Source organism: Watersipora subatra, chromosome 1 (genome assembly GCF_963576615.1).
Source record: "Watersipora subatra chromosome 1, tzWatSuba1.1, whole genome shotgun sequence".
NCBI classification, from domain to species: Eukaryota; Metazoa; Bryozoa; class Gymnolaemata; order Cheilostomatida; family Watersiporidae; genus Watersipora; species Watersipora subatra.
Genome location: NC_088708.1, coordinates 27,068,538 through 27,075,914, shown reverse-complemented (window position 1 = coordinate 27,075,914; position 7,377 = coordinate 27,068,538).

Below are 7,377 nucleotides of genomic sequence, written 5' to 3'. Positions count from 1 at the left end.
AAATGTTTAGGTTTGTTAAAATTAAAGTACAGATAATTTGTTTTAATTTGTTTACAGTTGCAGTTTCATGGACTCACGGATTCTCATCTAGCTATCTTTTTAATGGTCTGCATAGAGAAGAGAAGAACAACAAACTATTTGGAAAATATACTATACACGCCGATGACACCTCAATTTTACTTTCACAAGAAAGTCGTCTTCTCCTACCTGACTATGGTAAAACTATTAGAAACTGTAGAACATTGAAAAACTTGAAAAATTAGAAAAACTTTATCAACTGTGTAAACCGTAAGAAATTTACAAAAACTCTTGACTGAAGTTTTTCCTAAATTACCAACAATCAGTCAGTTTTGTACTTTTTAAGCTTATGCTGTGTGAAACAACTTAATTATCAAACAAAATAATTATGAAGAAAATCAAACTTTTTTTTTCAAAATTTGTATGGAACATTTTTATTATCGTTTACTTTAAGTCTTGTAAAAATCTTGGAAATTGTTTGGATTAGTTATTCAAGTTTTACTTCTAGATATGTTTGTCCCTAAAATTAACTGCTTAACCAAAATTAGACTAATTTGCCAAAAAGCAAAGACTTGTGAAAAGTATATGGAAAATATTCAGCGTATAATTTAGGATAAAATGCTTTACTGTTCCATAATGTGTTACAATACATTATACCTGCACAAGCTAGAATATTCTACCATAGACTTGTATAAAATGTGTTAGTGCAAAAGTGTATAAAATTGTACTTGTATAAAATATAATGCATGTATGCATCTACCCTTCCTGCTTCTAGAAGTATCGACAGCAGTGATGGAAGAAACAGCATTGCTTGTGGATGAAAGTCAGCTAGACGAAACTGGTAAAACTTGTGCAAAAATTGGAGTTTCCGCAGAGACGTTGATGAAGCAACGGGACAAGTGCCAAAGTCTAAACCTCTGTCTAACAAATCAAATAGATGATATTAAATCAACTGCTCAGTTGTCCCTCGCTCTTCCTCAAGCTAGGGCGGGTGGTAATATTGACAGACCACAGCTGATGCGACCTGCCGTAGCAGCAGCTACTCTCCAACTTTATCTCTCTGCACAAGGTGCTTTACTAACTTATATGCTGCTACTGATAGTAAACTTGAAGGTAGATAGTTTGTGTCTGAAAATTGATTAACTCAATTTATACACTTCTAAGTGAGCTCATCAAAGTTGCATTAGTTTAGACGCATTCATATAATTCATGAGCATCATTTTATATGTACATGTATGTTACAGAATGACACGTGACAATGCATATACATGTAACATATAACATGTTACATGCAAACTGTAACATGCAACCTATAACATGTTACATGTTGCAGGTAACATGTAACATATATATAATAAATACATATGTATATGTAAATGTATGTCATAAGATGACAAAAGACATTTAAATAAGCACACTTATGTTCTAGAATGAAAAGTAACATTCACATACATGTCTGTGCATGTACTCATGTCATAAAGCGATAGGTGATATTAACATATGTTCACGTATGTTATAGAACAAAAAAGTTCATTTACATATGTACATTCACATACGTATGTTATAGATGTAGTCTTGCTGTATGATGACCCCATGGTACAGATCTCTGATATACGCAGTTATCACACTAAATCCCAGTTCTTTAAAGTACAGGTGAGTGCTTGTAACTTGAAAGATTCATAAGTGCTTTCGACTGGGTGAAACACGTAGTTCGTTGGTTATAAGATAGAAATAGTATAGTGAATAAAGCTCAGAAAGATGTTGTATGCCGGATCACTATTGTGCATGTGTGTTTGTGCGTGTGTGCATGCTTGCGTGCGTGTCTGTGCATAAAGATGTGCATGCTTGCGAATGCAGGCGTGTGCATGATAATGGGCTTGTGCATGAGGGCTTGTATGTGACTGCATAGAAATGAGTGTGTGCATGGGTGTGCATGCATGTGCGAGGATGTGAGAGGATGTGTTTATGCGTAAGGGCTTGCATGCTTGTGTTAATTTGTGTGTGTGTGTGCGTGCGTGCGTGTGTGCGTGTGTGCGTGTGTGCGTGTGTGCATGCATGCGTGCAGGTGTGCGTGTGCGTGTGTGTGTGCGTATGTTTGTGCACATGTGTGCATATGCATGCAAATGCGTGCATCAGTGTGCATCAGTGTGCATCAGTGGGCATGCTGCAAAGCTGATAGCATTTAAATGTTAAGAGAAAATCTTAAGAAAAAACAAGGAGGGAACCACTACCGATAACGAATTAAATGTCTCTAATGAATGTCTCTGAAAACATACTGACTTTGAGATTACAAAACTGAGAGGTGTAAAGCATTTAATAAAAAGTGTTGAGCAAAGGCCAACATTCAGCCAGGTTAACCTAAACAAGAATATATAGTGTAGTTGAGCTAGTCAGTGTACAGTGCTGTTTCTTATATAAAAAAGTTGAAATGAGTCATTATTAATAAGATGGAGCGTATTCAGCATGTGTACCAAGTTTGGTGACAACCTGTTGCAGGTTCACTTGTTTTTGCCTAATAACAACACAAAGACAGTGCAAACAGGCGTGAAGAACTGTAACTCTGACAAACTGAAGCAGGTTCTCGCTGTGGTTAGTACAATAAAGCCGTACAGCACCATAGAGCTAGCATTCACGGTCATGTACAAACTTCCTCTTCTTAGCAATAGAGAGAACTACACCTGTGAAATAGAGGTCATGGATGACCGATACAAGGTCATCGCTAAACGCAGGTAAATATTTTTGGCAAGCTATAGGTTGTAGGTGTACAAGTATAACCTAGCCTTTTCTAACTTGCAGTTTTTGTCAAATCTGTATCTTTTCACCAAAACTTGAAGCAGTTTCCATTTTTATATTCTGCTAGATTCAGAATTACCTGAAAGCCATTTGAAAACCTGCAAGTATATTATAGCAAATCATTGTTGCTATGATTTAACTGCTGGGTTTTGTTGCACATTTACTGTTTGAGAGGAAAGATGAAAATATTGTGAAAATGGTCGAGGAGACTACATGATACCGAGAGACTCCTGAATATATAACAATTCTTCCTGGTAAGCTTTACAATGGGAAGGGACTCAATAAAGTTTAAGGTCTACTGTCTGCGGACACTCGTAGTCTTAGAACTGACATCATTCTTAACCAGCAGCTCCTTTGACTTCAGGCTGATAAATACAACATTTACTTGAACATTTACAAAAAAACAATCTATGTTGATAGCTGATGTTGCTCACAGAGCAATGATTGAACTATTGAAGCAATTGAGCTACAACAATTGAAGCTATTGTTATAGCCAAGCTATAACAATAGCTTTAATGGTTAACAATTGTTAACTATTGTTAACAATATTGTTAACAGTTGTTAACAATTGTTAACAACTAGTGTTATAGCTTTGCTATAACAATAGTTATAACTTTGCTATAACTATTGTTATAACAAAGCTATAACAATAGTAATAGCTATTGCTATTATTGCATTATTGCTATTATTACATTGCTATTATTATAGCTATGTATAATAATAGCAAAGCTAATAACTACTGTATATGACTTGTGCTATAACTATAACAATGACCTTTGCTATAGTCATTGCTATAGTGTTTGCATGGTAAATAGCAAATCAAAGGCGAACAACAGTATACAATATGTTTTCTTCTAATAACCATGTATGTTTTTGAAGCTTTGGACTTGACTTCCAGCACCCTGCAGTGTGCATTGGTCCCTGTCGATGCATTTGGTCAACAAAGCTCAACTCTCCTAGAATGTGTCAGCAGCTAAGTCAGCTTGAGATGAGACATGCTGGATTTAAACTGTGCAAATCAACCATTTCAGGAAAGAATCTCAAAGGTTTTCTTTCTGCCGTGAGTAGAAACATTTAGAGCACAGTAGTAGCACGTGTACCTGTGTTTAATTGGACACAAGCATTTAATTTTTTTCAGTGAATACTAACATGATTACATAAAAACAATAATATATATTATTTTATATTATGTTAGATTATGTAGCATTATTATTATACGATATCGTATTATATTGTACTATATTGAATCATACCATACTGTAGTAGATTATATTAAACTAAATGTTTAACAAAAGTATAACATAATATCACATACTATATCATACAGCAGAACACAAAATAATAAAAAATATTGAAGCACTATTATCATATGATAATGATGTCTGCTATGCTTCTTGTGCTAGCTGAGTTTGCCAAAAGTCTAAATAAATCTATATTATCTGTAGCCTGCAGGCACCTTGTCCCAGATGACCGCCTTAGTGGTTTTACTCTTCGTTATGTATTTGATTGGATGGATTAAAGCGATTGTTGGTCTCTCACAAAGATGCCACAAAGTTGGAACCTGTGGTCTCTGCTTATTTTCGTTCCAAAGACGTTCTGCTCACATACACTATATGGTGAGTAGATTTTATGTTTGAACATATTTGAAAGCTTGTACTTTTCAGATTTGAGCCATAAACAATGGTATTAATTATTTTATGTTGTCGATTGCTATTATACTATCATTGAATATTCTTTGGATAAATAGAAGAAATCTAGTTATTATTATCAGTTGCCCTTTTCTGAAATATTCCAATCAGTTTAGGTGCTAAGGTGATAACAGCTAGTACTAATAACTGACATCAATATCATGTTGTCTCTCTTCATTAGTAGAGTTTAATTGTTTCTGCTGTTCTTAGCGTTACTTTCAGCCTAATAATTCTATATAACTTGATTGTTATGAGATTTTTTCAAACAAACAAAGTAATAAATACAAATAAATTATCAATTTAGAAAGACTGGGAGACTGAAGAGAATACAGAAATTATAAGACAGCCCACCGGACTCTCCAGCGCCTTAAAACAAATGCTCATCAATTCTGTATTTATATTCTACCTGATGTTGGCTCCACTTCATTATATTATCCTCAAGTGCGTGAAACAGAATTCTGCTAACCCTTTGATAATGACCTCTACCGCCAGTCTGGGACCAAAGGCTCGACAAAAATTGAAAACATTAGCGAGTGAGTTATTGCCAAGTTAGCATATTCAAAGGACATAATAGTGCAGTGGAAGTTTTTTCTGAGAATAAACATTGAGTGAAATGAGGATCATTATATTTCAGCTATTAAACTAGACTCTAAATTGATCAAATCAGACTGTCCATTGCAGACGAATTAAAAAACCAGTTTTAATAACTAGCTAATTATAAACAGTGTACAGAATCGCTTTGTTTCATACCAAAATCATGAAGCAGATAGCTTTGTCAACATTCCTGGCTCAAGTTTTTAAAGGTGCTCCAACCATCACATTCACTTTAATAGATGCTGACTTTGTAAAACAAAACCAATTCATCTGCATGAATGCAATTTGTGACAATATGTAAAGTGTTTTGTGACATTTTATATGCGACTTTTTAGAAAACAAATCCGCAAACAATAATCAGAGAGAGACAAATGTCTGTCAAGAAAACTTAATGGATCAACAAATACTTAGAGAGTCTCCCAAAACAGAAGTTCAACAGTTGATGGGCGAAAGAGATTTCTTAAACAAACGATTGCACAATATGAGCAACTCTCCAGCTATTCTTTATGTGGAGAGCAGTACTACAAACCAGAACACTGCTTCTAAGAACTTGGCACCTTTACTAAAGAGAGAATTCACTAGTACACAACAGTTTTCAACCCTTGAACCTCAGCATATCAAAAACATAGAAGAGTTTAACAAGGTGAGCCCTGTGTTTATATTGGTAGCTCTACTTTTCTATTTAATCAAGCCAGTACGTCGAATGCAACTAGCATTGTCGCAAGTAACAGTGATAATCTTTACTATAATAGTGTACTAGCGGAATGCCCGGCGTTGCAAGGATATGAAAAACAGCTTATAAACAGTGGCAGGTAATGTAGTTGCCTGCCACTTGCCATTAGCCAAACACATTGTCAATGGTTAATTTGAGCAAGCTAGTATTCATATTGCTGAACTTACTAACAAGAGCCCTGAGAGTAAGCTTTAGTGACGTTGCACTGTAATGTAATACAAGCTCGCTATGTGTATTTTAACCTACATGAACAATCATATCGCCCAATGAATCTAATGCACCTCACATTGCTCAATTGGTGAGGTATTTGCCTGGTGATCAAAAGGTTCTGAGATCAAATCCTTTGTGATATGGATTTATCATTACTAGTTATTGACCAGCTATAGCTGGTGATGCGGACAGACCAAATCACACCAAACACACAAACACTGAGATTTATATATATAGATTGTATGGTATGTTTGTTTGTTTTTTTGTCCGTCAAAAACACAAAGGAATTGGGAAAAAATTGCATCACACAAAATTTTAACTCGAAACATTTAGCCTTGTGAACATTGTTGAGCGCTACCGTCTTTGTGAGTGATAGCTTTACCACAACATTGTTCACTTTCAGTGTCAAAGGATGAGCATGTGTATACTTATTGATTCGCTGTGCTTTATTGGCACACCAGACAATCTCTCACAACACACCGGACTACCAGGATACTAGTACACAGTACTACCAGAGTACTAGTACACAGTAATACCAGGGTACTAGTACACAGTACTACCAGGGTACTAGTGCACAGTTCTACCAGAGTACTAGTACACAGTACTACCAGGGTACTATTACACAGTGCTACCAGAGTACTAGTACACAGTACTACCAGGGTACTAGTACATGTATATGTACTAGTATATGTATGAGTAATTTCTCATAAGCTCTAAACAGTGTACTGCTAACTGAACAAATGTAGTTGTCGTCAAATCATCTTTTCAAGTAAACTAGTACACCTTAAACTAACCTAAACAGATAATTCCTACTAGCAATTGTTAGATCTTTATTGTAACCTATCTACTTGCTGGGAGTATAACTATTAACACCTCCAAATATAGGGGTCTGATAAACATGACATAAATTTAATGGCAAAACAATAAGGTAATTTTATTAAAAAGCAAGCATTGGGTGTAGTTCCTCGCATAAAATATATACATATATTCTTGTTTATCAGCTTAAGAAATGCACTCAAAAGAACAAAAGAGGAAAAGACAAAAAGGAAATTGTACCACTGAGTTGGTCAAATGAAAATCAGGCCTTGAACAAGAAGTTGCTTTCTTATCCGAAAATGCGAAGTCAGTCCTTTGATCACGATGAATATTTGCAGCATTGTATGGTGAGTAGTGACTGTATAGTGAGTAGTTGTTGTATAGTGAGTAGTTATTGTATAGTGAGTAGTTATTGCATAGTGAGTAGTCATTGTATAGTGAGTAGTCATTGTATAGTGAGAAGTTATTGTATAGTGATTAGTCATTGTATGGTGATTAGTCATTGTATGGTGAGTAGTCAATGTA